The sequence below is a fragment of the Coturnix japonica genome, chromosome 4, assembly GCF_054131305.1.
Source record: "Coturnix japonica strain WE chromosome 4, WE-NBRP24, whole genome shotgun sequence".
Classification (NCBI taxonomy): Eukaryota; Metazoa; Chordata; class Aves; order Galliformes; family Phasianidae; genus Coturnix; species Coturnix japonica.
This window is the reverse complement of record NC_140666.1, coordinates 29628947-29646030: the sequence shown is the minus strand read 5'-3', so window position 1 is coordinate 29646030 and position 17084 is coordinate 29628947. Positions and strand designations below refer to the sequence as shown.

The 17084-nt window shown below is 36.5% G+C and overlaps 1 long non-coding RNA gene across 1 annotated transcript; it reads right to left on the bottom strand.

The window, feature by feature from the left end:
- Nucleotides 1-1567: 1567 nt before the first annotated feature.
- LOC146761014 (uncharacterized) lies at nt 1568-3604 on the bottom strand. The gene is made up of 2 exons (XR_014945238.1): nt 3328-3604; nt 1568-1598 (listed from the first exon to the last, which is right to left on the bottom strand). It is a non-coding gene; the product is annotated as an uncharacterized LOC146761014 (long non-coding RNA).
- Nucleotides 3605-17084: the final 13480 nt, after the last annotated feature.

The window sequence follows — 17084 nt, the reverse complement described above, 5'->3', positions numbered from 1 at the left end:
AATATTTGGGAAGAAGTCTGAACTATGTACTTAAACTACAGAAGAATAAAGGACCCTGTGTTTGAATACGGAGAATGTTCCAGCTCAGTTTCATGAAGAGAGACATCTGAGGCTGAAACTTCTTTCCCATCAAGTAAGGGTTGCACAAACAATAAACTTAGCTTTGAAATTCTGAGACAGTATTATTGCTTACACATTTTACTTCTATAGGCAATGATTGTTAAATGTAAGCACTCTAAGTAAAAGGGCATAGGGTATAAAATGTGTTTGGATAAGTATCATTTTGGGTAGTAAGGTTCAATTCATAAACAAATACTTTATTATCTATTTATCTGTTTGCAAAAGCATACCTTGAGCTGCACTTACAAATATTTTGTGCAGCTCAAGGTCTGTATTTATATATAGTTAGATAGACCTATTCATGTGTAAATATCCTTATGAGCACAGTCACCACATGCAGACATTTATAATGCTTTACTTTCTTTGTTCGATGATTTATTTTGTTACACTATTGTTAATCCATATGTAGAGTCAAAATTATTGGCAGATGTTAGCAAACTTTGAAATCTTCAATAAGGATCTCATTCAGAATAAATAATACAATTATGAAACATTAACTTCTATTCTTTACTTTTACATTACTGTAAATTTAAGAGTTAAAAATTATGAAAATAAGTTCCCGGCAGAGGTTTCGTGGTCATGGCCCTTTTTGTATCCATTCAGCCCAGCTTAATAGATGTGTCCAAGTTACAATAAATCTTAGAAATTAGAAAAATTCAGTTTTAACATTGTGTTATAGTTTGAAGGTATTGTGTTTTTGTTTATTTTGTTTTTCACTGATTTCTAATGTGATTAATTTGATTTACAGAAGAAGTCTACCCTTGGAGGGTTCTTCTATTTTCTTGTGCTTACAGTTTCTCAGTCTATAGTTATTACAGTGGTGATTATGGTATACCACTGTGATCCTTCCTTCCAAAAAAATGCATGAAAAACAGAACAAAAGGAAACATGACTGTGACAATCCCATACTAGGAGAGGTTTCTTCAAAATAAGGCTTACAAGACTCATTCTGTTGTTCAAACATTTCTCCATTACAAGGAAATATAAGTCTCCTCCCTTTCGTAGGACAGTTTATTACAAATTAGACTCTTTCAACAGACAAAAAAAACCACCTTCGGGCATGCCTTCCTTACCACAAATGAGAACTTTCTATTAAGCAAATCACTAAAACTAGACAAACTTCTACTTGCTACAAAAAAAAAAAAAAAAAAAAAAAGACAAAGAGACAAACTTACCTCTCCCACCTCCATCTGAATACGCTGATTTTCACCTTGACAGTTTTCACTTCCATGAGGTGCTCCACATGCAATTACATGTTCATTAGTATGTGAATTTCACTAATAGACAGGAATACAGAAAAGAATAGTTAGTATTATCAATTTAGAAATCATGAACAAAACATTCAATTACTGATTTTAAGAAAGTGCGCTTCTATGTATTTGTGAGAAAGTACAGACACATAACATCATACTCACTGAGGTAAGTTGCTTGCTTTGTGACATACTGATTTTGTTTGGTTTCCACTCAAATAAGCTTTTCTAAAACATATGAAAAAGGTTTTTAAGATTCGTCCAGGTTATACAGACAGTGATTCTCATGCAATCAAGAACTTTATTCACTATTTCTTCTTTTATCTATACTTTGTATTAAGTATAGAAAACTCATTTTCTCCTTGGTTGCCCCAGAAAGATCTGAAGCATTCAAATATTGTTGCATAGGCAGCTGAATATTAGACATCTCCAGTTTTTCCTATTAGTATTTAGAAGAGGCTGAGAGTACATAGATAGGTCAAAAGGTTAGAGATAAAAGCTATCATTCACTTCATGTATTATTTAAAATCTGCAGAATACATTAATAAGAAACTACAGGACTTCGTTGAAAAACTTCCTTTGGATCAAATTTCTGTAAAAAACAAGTTGTTCTTTTCATGCTCTTTTCTACCACCATATGGATCAACCCAGAATAAACCTAAAGAACATAATAGTATAGAAGACTATTAACATAATAAATATATATATATCAGTGGTGGCTTACAGTTCAGTTTGCACTTTTCTGAACTACTTTTCACATTTTTCTTTAAAAAAAAAAGTGTAAAAAGGTTTGTTAGTGTGAACATAAGGTTTCTAAAATTTTCTTTATGGGAACAGAAAACAGGAAAAAACACAGGAAAAGTGTAAATTAAGGGCATGTACAAACTCAGTGCAGAGCTGAATATGTCATCACAGCACCCATACTTCAGGACAGCTGCTGAATGTTTCTTTATTCACTGCAAACAATTGTATATGATATCACCACGCTGACAAGAATCACCATTGTGACAGCCACCGTTATACAGAACACATCTCAGATCTGAGTAGCCTGGGCATACTACACTGCAACTGCAAGAGCAGTCTAGCTTGCCCCTGTTCCTTTTTTCATCATTGGCTACCAAAGTCTTCCCATACTTTCCAGGAAGGCATAGCACTGGCAGCAGACTCATCTTTCTTCATTTTGAGAGCTTCTGGCTTTCGGCTCTCCATCCCTGCATAAAGCAATAGGGCCTGGGCTCAGAGGAGGTGGTCCACTGTTAGGGCAACATTTGCTCTTCAAATCATTCTTCCTAGGGAAAATATCGGCTGGTTTGATTTGTGATAGCATAGTGATCACACTGTTTCCACAGAGGTAACAGTGGAGGCCAAAGTCTCCCAAGTCCTATTTCTGAGAATGCAAAAGAAGTTGAAAGTGAGTTGCACAGGAAGAGGAGGGAAAGAATAACTTCAGTGAGAAAAAACGTGCCAATTCACAGAAATCTGTGGGTTTCGACCCCACAGGGGATTTCTACCCCCAAAGGGGGTCTTGCACATGAGTTTCAGAAAAGAAAGAACTGTGCTGAGAGACAGGTAGGAGATAGGTGGGAAGCGCAGAGCCATACACGTACACTGAATATAGATCTAATTCACCCATTGGAAAACCAAAATCTGGAAACTTAAGTAAGGGCCTGTAATGATACCTAAAAATCCTTTAAACTGCACAACCAAATCAAGATTTACATTATGGCATTAGCAGAAATTCCCAATGGAATTATACTCTCAGAAATTCCAATTATATATTTTCATACATACATCCTGTATAAAATATATAAGCTATTATTTTATTGATTTTTAAAACTTTTATGACACAGGTCTCCAAAGATACCTTACAGTAAATGTAGAATTAAACAGTGAGATTCAGAGTTATTTTTGAAATGTTCTCTATACAACGTTCTTGAACAGAAGAGCTTTCTCTTACCTGATCTTCTAGCCAGAGTTATGGTGAACATGTCCTTATACACGGCATTAGTATTCCGTGATAGAACTCTGAAGACTAACCACAGAAAGAGGAGGTAGTAGTAAAGAGTCATTTCAATTCATCATAGCTATTTTCAACAGTAGCACAGTCCAGTTATGGGAAAGATGTCTGAGAGTGAGCTTGAAGGCCATTCTAAACCGTCATGTTTGTCTGTGTCCATTTCACTATTTAAAATGCAGTAGATTATTTTTTTTTCATTGTCCAGCTCTTCCAAGAACTAAAGGCAGAAAAAGTGAGAATCAAATAAATTTAATGTTGCTTTTTTGTTGTTCTAGTACAATAAAACATTATTTACATGATTTTTCAGGATGTTTAAGTCTGCCACTAATTTCTTACAAATCATATTAGTATGAAAAGATACTTTTAAAAACTAGAGCTTAATTATCAATATTCTTTTATATTTAAGAATACAATATACATATATGTATATTTTTATATATATTAGATAACTAACAAAGTATACAATATGATCTTATCCTTACCTCATCACAATTTCTCTTGGCATGCATGCTACCTCTATTTAGCTACAGAGCATTTTCAAGTTTGTTTTTCTTTTAGGGAAAACAAGCTGAAGCTATCAAAATACAGCTCTTTCTATCTTAATCTCAAGTTCTTGTTTGGCCTTGGAAATGTTAGAAACATGATGAAACTTTAATAGTCTGCAAGAGAAATGGTATACAGGCATATCCTACACTTTCTTAACTACTGACCTTGAGACTGCCTTAGGACTGAGTGGCTACTAATCACTGTAAGTGCAATACACCAAACATGAGTAGGCAAACAGTAATTCCTCCTAAACAGCTGAAATTCCTGACCTGCCACAAAATCAGTTTCAGAAAGTGGAGGTAGTTTAGCATTATACAGAATCACACCCATTTGGTACCAAAGGGAAATTCCTGCAGCTAAATCCTAAATTGTATACCACGGTTTGAACAAAATCTCTGGTACAAGTCTGTCCCACACTGAGTGACACATCTTCCCTTTGTAAACAATAAATAAAAATCAGCTCTAAATTAGCTGGAATCATAAATACTCTAATTAACGGGTGGCTTTGGTCAAGTCCACACAGCTGACCCACCCAGAGCTGTGAACAGATGGCTAATAACAGCCTAGGAAATCCAAGTGCTTCTGACAATTTGTCACGTCTCCAAGCTGTGGTGACAAGTGCCCCCCTGACACCTGCTGCAGCTCCAACTTACAGTCTTGAACGTTATTGACAATTAAAGCTAAGGTAGGATTTTTTCCCCTGTGGTTATAGTAAAGGGCTTTTCGGGTGGCTATTTAAAGCAAATCTTTGTCTAAATTAAGCATATGGATGCCTGTGCTGGATGAGGAAAGGGAAAAAAACACTGTGAATTATGAAGTTATATAACATTTTGGAAAATACTTTGTATCCCAGACAGTTTACAGTGGGTTCCAAGAGAGACATGCTGTAGTTACAAATTAAAATGCTTTGGCACTTTTCCAGGCAATAATTTATCTTCCCTGGGTGAATCATTATATTTACTTGGCTTAAATCATAGTGTAGGGTCATTAAAAAACATTCTGGTTCCTCCACCAGATTGCAATGGTTTGCATTTATCACAGCTGGAACCACACACCACATTTTAAAATATCAGTTCAATATTGGCTAAAAATTGATGATGAAGGAAATTTTCATGATCAGTTCTCTGCAACTGTATTAGAAAAAAAGAAGTGTAGGCAACTTTTATGTTTGTTCAAACACTATTAAAACAACAGCTTTATCTTCTCAAACCATAAGTGAAGCATTTGCAGCATCGGGGCTGACCCTGATCTTCTGTATATTCTCTGCTTAAAGGACATGAGCAGGAAACGGTCAGCTTAAGGACACAATGAAAGGAAACACAGCAGCAAAGGTTTCACTGATAACATGTGATTTGAAGTCAGTGAGCAGATTCAGTCAGTCATCCAGCTGTTTGGGCCAAAGTCTATACAGCAGTCTGCTGACTCCTACAAGACTGTGTCACGAAAACATGTGGAAGACTGACACTTGACATGGGCAAGGCAGGGAAGGCATCAGATGCTGTGGCTCAGTTATTTCATGCCAGAATCAAGGAAAATTATGCTGGTTTAGAAATATTTGTTTTTCTAAGAATTAACTGGGCCAAATAGAAATAGGATGCTGATATGCGGGTGTATTTATATGTCATTGCTTGAGTATCACTAGGTGTAATGCAGTTCAGGTCAGAGCCAGAACAGCAAAGTATTCCACACCCACAATTAAGGACAGATTTCTTTGTTTTTTTGGAGACGGTTTTTTAGAAGGCATCAGCAGTTTGGATGCTGAATGTTGAGAGCATGTTTAGAAGGATTTTTAAGGTACACAACAAACGTATTTTATAATTTCTACACAGTGCATTTCTTTCTTCACACTCAGTAATATGCTCATGCCAATCAACTATCAGAAAAAGCATTCCTTGGGTGCAGCAAGAAAATGAAAGATGTATTTGGATGGTGCACTTCCATACAGATTTCATAAGCCTTGTTTAATTGATTTCAGGTCTTGGACTATAATTACAAGTCTTGTGTTTAGACAACAACATCCTCCATATTTTTTAAGACATGTTAAGCCAGAAGAAAAACAGACTGACTTCTTTTTTAATTTTGAAAAGCCTGGAAATTTCTTAAACTAAGAAACTATGATTTCAGAAAGCAATCACTACCAGCTTGCTCAATAATTTAAAAGTTTCTTTACTTTTACCAAATCTACACATAGCTTTCAATTTCAATGCAATTGGACAGATATTTTCAACCCAGAATGGAATTGTTGATCAAGAGCAGAGGAACAGCAGAAAACAGTTACTGGCTGTTTGAAGGGATTTTGGGTGACTCAGGCTTATGACTTCATCTAATGTCTGATTCAAATTTTTCTGTTCTCTAAGAGCAGTTCCACTTTTTTCCCATTTTATTTCAAATACCAGTCCTAAGAACGATAGAGGAGAAAAATATTACATGCTAGAGGAAAGAGACTTTAAGTGTGGAATACCCTACATCCTAAGGAAAGCTCTCTACCCAACAATTCATTATGACGGAAAGAATCAATACTTCTAAGAAATTCTAAAAGGTCACATGAATGGTTCATTGCAGAATTATATAACTTAAACCTCAAATCATTTTGCAGATAGAATTCTTATTTTCTGGCCAGCCCTCCTCTCTTGTCTCTTAAGCAGACTTGTAAAAAGAACTGAAAGCATGTAGGATTCTGCATTTTACTCATCATTTGAAGGTTCTGTAGTGCTTGTTCAGAATTGCAATAGTTCTTCACAAACCTGGAGGTCATCGTTAAAACGATACTAATGCTTATATAAGTCCTGTGGTGTTCTCCAAATACTGAAAACAATAAGTAAACATGCCATTTACTCACACAAATCTGTTGCCTAACTATTCAGGCAAGGAACTTTAACATGTTGATCAAACTGACACAATTGCCTATGACAAAAAACTTTTCTATTTTCACATCTTTGATATATCTAGACGCTGTATGTGCATGCTTGAGAAGGGAGGCTGATCACCAATAAATTAGGTATATTAAATTAAATGCTATATTAATCTTATATGCTAAGATATCACTGAATTAGATAAACTTCAACTCAGCCAAAAGCCTTTTTTGTTACCCCAGTTTACATTTCTGGAAAAAGAAAGGGGCAAATTCTCATAGCTCAGGGTGAATCACTTGCAGTAGGCACTGCATTTGTATTCAATATCATCCTCCCTCTGTTTTGAGCCAGCAATAAAACAAGCACTGATCAAGCATTTAGACAAAATCCAGGCTAGTATTTACTAATAAGTACAAGAAAATAAATGGCATCTTTCTCTTTTATGGTTTAAGATAGTCCTTTATCTCTGATTAATGAACTGCTAGTTATCAGAATACTGTCTGTATTATTGCAAACGTCTTGACAACAGCAAGAATATCTACAACTAACAGCATGTAAGATAGCTGGACCAATATTGTGGAGAGTACATCAAAGCTCTGTGAAAATTATACCCCTATAATCTTGATATTGAATTACACACCTATAAACACACAAAAAAAATTGAGATAAATACCCTAACTGGTAACATTAATGCAGAAACAGAAGATCTTGATGAAATTAAATTCATCAGTATTTTAACAGAATAACACTGTCAGTATATTAAGTTATTTTGTTATAATGTAAAATTAATAAAGAACATAGATGTAACCAACCTGTATACGGCTTTAATAAAGGTTGTGCTGAAAAATGAATATTATCCCTCCAGAGGAAGATCACAGAAAATCTAAGACTGACTTAAGATATTTAGAAAGAGAAATATTGGACCTGTTCCATATTGTGAGTGTTCAACAAATGTAAGACAAGGAGAACAACTCTGGCACTTTTCATTAAAGATCTTTTGCTCTTAGAGATGGAAGATTAGCTGGATAACATGAGACAGCTGCATCCTTTGCTGTAGGAGACTTTCACAATTCATTTAGGCTTTGCCTCAAGTGCCAAATTCTCAGCTCTGCTCTTGAATCCATCTGTCATCATTTCCTCCCATGAGCTTTCCATTCCTTTCACTTTGTATCATTTGCCAGTATCCACCGTCATTTCTCCTAGCAGAACTTACACAGCGCACTAAGTTCCTCGTTATCAGAGGACTTGTAGCTGGATGTTTCTATGAAACAGCAGTGTTCAAGAGAAGTAAAGACTGGCTTTCTCAACTTTTGCTTTATTTTATTTGTCCTTTCAGATCGCAAATGCTTGAAGGGATATCTTATTTACTGGGCACCCCTTTCAAAGACACAGTACTTCAAATGCCACATTGTGATTACCCCTCACAGCAAATAAGGGATTTTACTTCACAAGTATCTTCATGATGAAGGTTTAGATTATTGACTAAGGAAAATAAGAAAATATATAAGATATTCACACAAAGGACTGGATAAGCACATTCACCAAGAATATGCACTTTTTTTCATTTCAAATGACTAAATATTTCCGATCATATCTATTGTTAATTTTAAGCTAGAAAAGCTTTGCTTTTATAGAAACTAGAAGGTTTTTAGTTTCTAGAAACTAAAAAGTAAGAGAGACTGACCTTCCAGCTGTTGGGTAGGAGAAGCTAAGTAAACAGTGTGGTTGTTTGTGAAATCCAAGACAGCATTTATCTCTGGTTGGGCAATATTTTTCTTCCTTCTTCCTGGAGGCTGCAGGAGTTGCAGATTTTTCTCAGTCTCTACAGCACTCTCGGTTGTTCAAGTATAGAGTCGCTGAGTCAAGAACTTAGACACCCTAGCCAGAGGGTAGAGAGCACCATGGATTCAAGAATTTATAGTTTTAAAGATTTAAAGTTCTCATGCAGGAGGAACTATGAGTGTTCCACAGCTTGGTGGCTGGGAGGAAGCAATAATACTATGACAATGCAGTAGACCCAAAGTGCTGAAGGCACTGATCTGGGGTGAGTTTCTGTTATCTGAATGAACATATATTCACTTGAGTGCAACAAATGTCCACATGAAGTGAGAGAACTGGCTAAGGAGGGAAGATTTAGGTTGGAAATCAGGGAGAAGTTCTTTACTATGAGAGTGGTGAGGTGCTGGCATAGGCTGCCCAGAGAGGTTGTGGATGCCCCATCATTGGAGGTGTTCAGAGTTACGTTGAATGGGGCCGTGGGCAGCCTGGTCTAGCATCAGACATGGAGATTGGTGGCCTGGCCTGTGCTGAGTGGATTGGGGATTCTTGATCCTTGAGGTCCCTTCCAACCCGGCCATTCTGTGATTCTGTGTGATTCTGTGATTCTCCCAGTCATAACCATCAACTTTTACATCTTACACTTCATGATACAAGTGTGGCATTTATACATAAGATTTACAGCTGTGTAATCACAGGAAATTACAGCAGTTCTGTGACTTTTATAGCTAACAGCCCATTTCCAGCTCAGTATGTTCTTCCTGTTGGATTTCTCCTAGGACTGCAACATTGCAAACAACTATACTACTCCAATGATGAAATAGCTGAAGGAGATATTACTGGTAAGATATGCCTTTCTAACACAAGTCCTTTGCTCCAGAGGACAATTTGTCCATGACTCAGGGACTCAAATTTGTCTCTACTTCTGGGTCCATGCAGGAGAATATCTTGTTACATTTCTGCTACAGCACCTAGCAGAAATAAATAAAAATATAGCCCTATCTTTAATGTATAGGATCTTGATAAACCACTGTATGGAAACATAAAATAGTTGTCTCACTGTTCCAAAGTTTGAATCTTTAGCTTACATCCATTCCAGCTATGTGTTGGCTCTTAACAAAGAATTCAAGCCCCCCAAAGACAAGTCTTAAAGACAGATTTTAAAAGGAACACAGTTCAAACAAATGTTTGGCCTAACCAATCCTTTTCTTCCCAGGCAAGCCCACAGCTGCAATAGACTATCTTGACACTTGTATACAAACTCCCAGATCTATTGATTCAGGCAAGAAGTAGTTCCAGACAAGTTACTTGTTTCTTAAAGCTGTCCAGTGCCTCTCACATTAAGTCTCCTTCCTGGACCTAACAGCACAGGCGTAATAGAATAAGGTTAATTATGCCACATTTGACATCCTTCCTGGCTGCAGCTTAATTAAGTTTCACTCCTCACTCTTTAATAAAGATTGCTTCTCATGTATCCTGGATATCTTTTCCAAATAGTACACTCAGGTTGTTCTTTTGAGCAAATATACTAAGCAATTTTTTATTTTAATTTCATAATTTACTACTGATCCCTTTTAGGTACAGAATCCATGGTTTTTGCCAGCTATACCTATGCAACTTGCAGTTCTAATTTTTCTTAAATTCCACTCTGGATTTGTTGTTTTTTGTGGCCACTTGAACTCTTTCCAAGACAATCCTTCTCTACAACACTTTACTTTGTTTTCCTTGTCTCTGAGAAGCTGGCATTCCACAATCCTGATTTTTATTAAAAGCCTTATTGCTGAAGATTTAAGAAGGTACACATGCACAAACATGGAGGCTATTTTTCTAAAGTACATCTCAGAATTCTGTTGATTTACTGAGTATATGCAATTACATGGCCTTTACCTTATCTGTTACCTCCTTCCTTTTCTTTTACATCCAACACTATTTTCTTCACAGAACCAATAATTTTTATTAATTAGACTTCAAAAGAAAGATTATCTAAAATATTTTTAGTGGGTTGTAAGCTCATCTTTCACTGCAGTTACAAAGGATTGACTAAAATTGGTGGTACTATTGTCCTTTCTGTTCATGTCGAACTTTAGCCAGTTTACAAAATGCATTCAGTACATTTCTTTTCCTAGATGTATGAATTAAATAGCTTCTGTAGACTACCGTGCTGAAAACTGTCTGGTCCCATATTGTCAGTTTTAGCTTAGGTCAGCTTTATGTTGTGAATTCTTTTACTGCCTTGCACTTTCCTTCACAGAGGCACAGGCTCTGACTAAAACTGTTCTTGACAATTTGTTCAAAATGTCTCTAACATATCCCTCTCCTTCCTTACCCAGTATTATAACATGCTCACACTTCATTTTATCTGCCTGAGTTAAGAATAATATCAAACAGATGAAAACTCTATAAAATAACATTAGCTGAAATATTTTCCTTCTGCAAAGCATTTACTGCTTGACCACATGGTATCAAACATTCACTGAACTTGCCTCACTTGTCCTATAGATTACCAAAGAGTTTCAGCTAAAATGAAACTTTTAATTTCTCTATTCTCCCATGAGATATTTTCTTAATCTCTATACATCTGGCAAAGACTAGTTTTCTATGACTGCCCTTTCAAGTGCTCATGGGTTTCTAAGGTGCTTACATGATAAGTTTTTCTATACCTTGTAACTTTACCAGAACTGTGATGTTTTGCTGAACTCCATGCAACAGGATTCAAGGGACTATGCAAATACTTTCTCCTTCATTAAAAGCAAAAGAAAAACAACATCCTTTTCTCCCCTAAAATAAAATAATAGTTAAAAAACCAAACAGACAAACAAAACAAAAACAAAACTGAAGTTATTTGTGGAAAAAAACTTATGAGTATGAAACATCTTCACACAAAATATGAAGGCAAATTCAGAGAACTCTAATTGTTGAATTCATTTAAAATCTTGTTATTTCTAAACCAGTAGCTTGCTTTCAAAGTGCCTGGAGTAAATGCACTATATTTCACTGGCTCTCCAGGCTAGCCACAATTATACAGGAAACTTATATAGCCATGGTTTTTCCATCCCCATCACAAAAGAGAGAGAACACAGGTCTCAGTGCAGTTGTCACAGTCAGATGGAACTATTGCTTTGAGCTTTGTAAAGAGACTGCATATAGAGATGATTAAGAAACTTAAGCTTCAGCAGCTGCTTTCTAGTTTGTAATTAAGCAGTGTGTCACACAGAGAGACTATTAAACTGATGCTGCAGAAATCTGTAGTGACTGCTGGTAAGTTTATGGCCAGTACCTAAACTGTTTTTTTTAATATAAAGTGAGCCTCAAAGGTTTTGAATGTGATTACTTGGGAGACCACCTATCTTGGCAGTTGATTCTGTTGATTCTGTTCTTTTGGTGGTCAGCAGAGGAATTTGAGCTAATAGCCTTGTCATATAGATAGAACAGATTTGGCAGAAGGAAATCTAGTGAACAGCTTTGAACTCTGTAACTTATTCTTCAGCAGCAAAATGGGGATAATAATGGTCTTCTACCTCCCAGAAAGGTGCTTAGGCTAAACTCATTATTAGACATTTTCAGTAATGCTTCTGATTTTGTTTCCAAGGTACTGAATAGGGATGGGCTGGAAATCCCTTAACAATAAAACTTATGGAGCTTAAAGGGCAGTGCGAGTTAAGGGGTCACAGCACTTGTAGCAGGAAACAGTCATTGCAGAATCTGGTGGATAACTCCCAGCTCAATCAATTCTACTCAAGGCAGTGATAATGTTTCTCTGGTGAAGGCATTCATGAAGCCTGCTCAGAGATGCTTCATCTTCCCTTGTACAGAACTGATTGTATAATTAAACTGAGGGAAAATACTTTCTGAACTGTGTGGTACATCACAAAAACAGGCAATTAAAATCAGTTCCTTCCTTGTAGCCAAGAGTATTTAGTAGGCCAGTAGTGTACAAGTGTCCAAGATGGTAGCAACAAGACTCTTTACAATTCCCATCAGCCTTTAAAAAACAACTCTCACATACTGGTTTCAAAGTTAAAGAAGATTTCTCCTCTGACAGTACTTTGCACAAGAACCCTAAGCTACACTCTTCAGACAACTTCCATCCCTGTCTAGAAAGCTAACCAGAATCCTCTGCTGTACCTGTGCAAGGTCAGCTCTAGGTCAGGCTATGCGTGAGAGCTCATGCAGCTCGGAAGTCACTAGTAAGGAATGCTGTTCTTATATACATGTCTCTGAGATGTCAGCGGTGTTTCTTCCTGGCAACACACAATTATTTGGATAATTAAACGACCTGAAGACAAAATAAAATGCTTTTCCACATGTGAAAGTCATGTGAAACCTGTAAATGAGCAAAAGTTGTTACAACTTCTATTTCTTGCTTGACTCTCAGTGAATAAAGAAAAAGCCATTGATCATACTCATATCTGGTAAATACCTGAAATATATATATGCTTTGTATCTTCATATGTTCAGAACAAAGAAGAGATGAGCAAGCTAGAGAAGCAGTGTATCCTGCACTGAAGACCATGTTAGCAAAACTGCTAAATGAGCCTCCTGGCGCTGGGTGGGACAGGGGCTCCCTTAGCAACACATAATGCATTTAGCATTGGCACATCACATCAGGAAATCCCATTTCCTCACTTCTGAGGTTGAAGCATGGATTGCCAACACACTAGATTAAATGGTTTCCACTAATGTTTGTTTTTTGTTGTTACTGTTGTTGTTTTGTTATGTTTGTTGTGATTTTTAATAGAAAGAGAGGTTCTACCTAAACTAGGACTGACATCACTGCATACCACCATATTTCTTTACAAGGAAACCCATCACTGTTGGATTTAAACAGCAGAAACTTTTATCACGAATTGAAATAAACAGTGATTTTTGCTCTTATTTTTATAAAGATTAAGTGTGGTCACTCAATTTCTGGCAAGCTGACAATGTAGCCATCTGTTTTACAAATTCTTCGCATACACTCTGGAAACAGACAACCCAAAACTGAAATGTAGTAGAGCAGCATTTTCCTTTGAACCACCTGCTACACATGAAAAATAGTCAGATTTCAGTAGAACACAGGCTTCAAGCTGCATCTGGGCACAAATTCTGACCATTTAAGTATCCAAAATAAACTTAAATTATTTAACTTCTATTTTCTTACAACTCAGCTTGTGTAACTTACTTCTACACTTATTATATTTGCAGTCACACATACAAATATACATATAAATATATAGAGAGACCACTTGAGAAAAATTATGTGTGAAAATAATACTAATAACAATATCTTAATTATGTAAGCAAGCATGCCATGATGCAGAGAGAAGGAACCTGGCTAGAAATTCTTCCTGTAGATGAGCAGTTCACAGGCTATCAGTAAAAGCAGATCTAATTCTTATGGGGCATAAAGAGAGACACAGCTAATCAAACCACTACCAGGAATTTATAGATAAGCTAAAGAAAGCTATTTTTAAGAAGTCTTCTTCTAATTACACTTGGGTTTTCACTTGTCTACCCTACCTTATTAATACATCTTCTTGGCCTCAACAGTTTTTTCAGTTTTAAACCAGTTCAAATTCTAGTACATTGCCATCATAAATACACTAGAATCTGAATTGAACCATGCAGTGCTATTGAAATTTGAACAAAGTATCTAGTACTGGTAGGCTCAGCCCAGACATCTTGAAGCAACTAGCCAGGGTGAGACCCAGATTGAGTAGACTGTGTGGATTTTTTTAACCAATAGTACTGAATCAGTGAATTGCTGTCCAAAGTGGTTTGGGGTGGGTTTGCAGTTAATCTTATGACATTAGCTGTCCCTAATGTGGTTCGGATGTCAAGTAGTTGCTGTCAGGATGGAAGTAGGTGTGCTCAAAATCTCTAAAGCAAAAGGGAAACTCCACCTAATTTGTAATTGTTTTATTGTACTGCCAAATATCTAGAAGATTGGAAGTGCAAAAGTGGTGTACCTAAACCTGTAGGCACATAAGTGATTTCATAAAGCCTTGTTTTAAAGGAAAGTATTTCTGACAGCGCCTGAGAATTGGAGATGGCATTACCCCAGACTAGAAGCCAAACTGATGCCAGTTAAAATGACAGCTTCATTGGGTAAGATGCAAAATTAAGAAATACAAGGAGTATAACTGGTTATACAAAGCAGCCACAGCATAATGAGATATTTGTCGCACTGTAATCAGCATATATTCTCTGCACTGCTCAATATCTTTTTTCTCCCAGTAGATCTGGACTGCTTAAAAGTCCTATTCAGAAAGCACTAGTACACTTTTTAAATGGACAACTTTCCACTTCTACACCAAGTGAAAATGAAAAAAAGCCCTTGGGTGGATTTTGCTGCCCTAAGTATGTCTGTTGTGAAATACTGAGCAGTAAAATGCTCAATAAGCATAAATAAGGATAAAGGAAGTAGCAACTTGTTCATACTCATAAAATAATGGTAAATAAAGGATAGCAAAGAGTTCCATTAAACAAAGAGTAAGGTCCTCCAGTAGACCCATAATCACAGTACCCTTCAGTATCATTAGAAAAGGAAAACTGCACCACAAAAGATATACACATTTAAAAGGAAAATGCAACATCATGCACGGAACAATACTGTGAGAAAAGGTTGTACATTCAAACCAACAGTGTTCTCAAGACTAAGGCTTTTCCAACGCAACTGATCGAAGCTGCAGTGGGACTACCTGTGCAGTTAAGAAATATCCCATTAAAAACACAGACCCACACTCAGTGCTCTAATCTGTGGCAAATTCTTCTCTCTTCAGCAGCATCCATTTCAATGTCCATTTCAATCAAGGTTGAAGGATCATTTACATAAGGACTTGCTTTATTTAATATTGGAAAACCAGCAAATGTCTCTTACTGCATTAGAACAATTTGTAGTGTCTAAGGGACAATGCAACTCTTTTGCTTAAAGTTACACCTCTCCAAAACGGTTAATGTTGCACTGTTTTGATCTGGCCATTATCTAGATGATGCAGGAAGGGCTCAGTTAAATCTCTCTCTCTCTCCCTGAGATCTACAGCTGTCTTGTTGTAGGTATGTCTCACATCCAACAGGAATCAGCAGAAGACTTGTCAGTGGTTTTGGTGTTTCATTTTAGGATCAAGACAATGAGCTTATGTTTCTGCCACAGTTGGAATTTTGGATTCAAACTCCATTTACTTTTCCCTTAGAGAAATCTCACCTTAAATGCTATACATTTTGGCTTCTAAACCCATGAGGTAGAGGAAAAATGCTCAGTTTCACTGTGCAGATTTACAGATAGAAATTGCTTAAGTATTAGTAGTACACTATAATTCTTTTCTTATGGAGTTCACACCCAGCAACACCCAAAGTCTCTCAGTTGCCCATTTGAAGATGTGGCAGACAAGCATCTGCTGCAGAAAATTTCATTTGTTCATTTTTAGATATGATCTACAATCCTTCTCAGTTTAAACTTCAGAAGTATCAAATCTCTGGCAATGTGGCAGCAATCAGGAATTCTGGGGCAGTTAAGTTACGAGACATCAACAGTAATTCATGCTGGGTAGCAATAATTGGCCATATAGAGCCAGTTCTATTATTTTTAAAGCTGAACTTCAGATAATCACATCAACATTAATTCAGTCTTGATTAGAGCTCTGCTTCTTCCTTCTTTGTCCTCAACTTTGCAATTCTTCTTCTGATCTAAAATACTGGACTCCCACAACCCTGGAATTTTGGGTTCCCTTGCAGTTGTCGACTTGGGCAATCCTCGGCGCAGCCCTGTGTAAGGGGTGTGGTAAAACAGTGGGCAGCAGCTACCCATAACCTAATGAATCAAGATCCTACTAAATACCACTTCTGAATATATTGTCAGTTTGTTAATAAGTGAAAAATTACTTTTCCCCTAGCACTTGTTTGAAATAGGCATTTATTTGTCATTACTCATATGAGTAATTCTCATATATATGACATATATTAGAACTGGAGAATTACGCAAAGGCCTCAGGAAGTGCTGTAAGTTAATCAGAAAACCATCCATTACAATTGTTTTCTGAAATGGTTAAACATTTCTGATCTTTTGTACTGATGTCTCCTCAAAACCCCTATCTGGAGAACAAAGAATTTTGGCAATAAATATATGCAGTTTGCCGAATAATAGTTTGAAGCATTAAGACCAAGAAGCTCAAAATTTTTTCCTGCATTCCTGAAAATCTACATGTTTCTGGTGTGTTACTGACTCCTAATAGCTCACTAGATGTGGTTTAAAATTTTACATCTGAATGGAGACTGAAAACTGGTTCAGAATATCAGATTTCTTAGCAAAGCATACAAAACGGATTTCTTCCAATCCTTTTGTAAAAGATTACAATAGCAGATGGGCAAGAGAGGAAACAGCTAGCCACTGCTTGGAAAATAATATATATGCTGTTTACTAGTATAAGGATAACAAGCCAAGAACACCTACACAAATTTTTATGTTAAAGTTTTGCATCCTGTGCTTATTGAAGTACCCTAAAATAAAGATGAATTGTTCACTCTTATCCTGGAAGCTAGAGAACC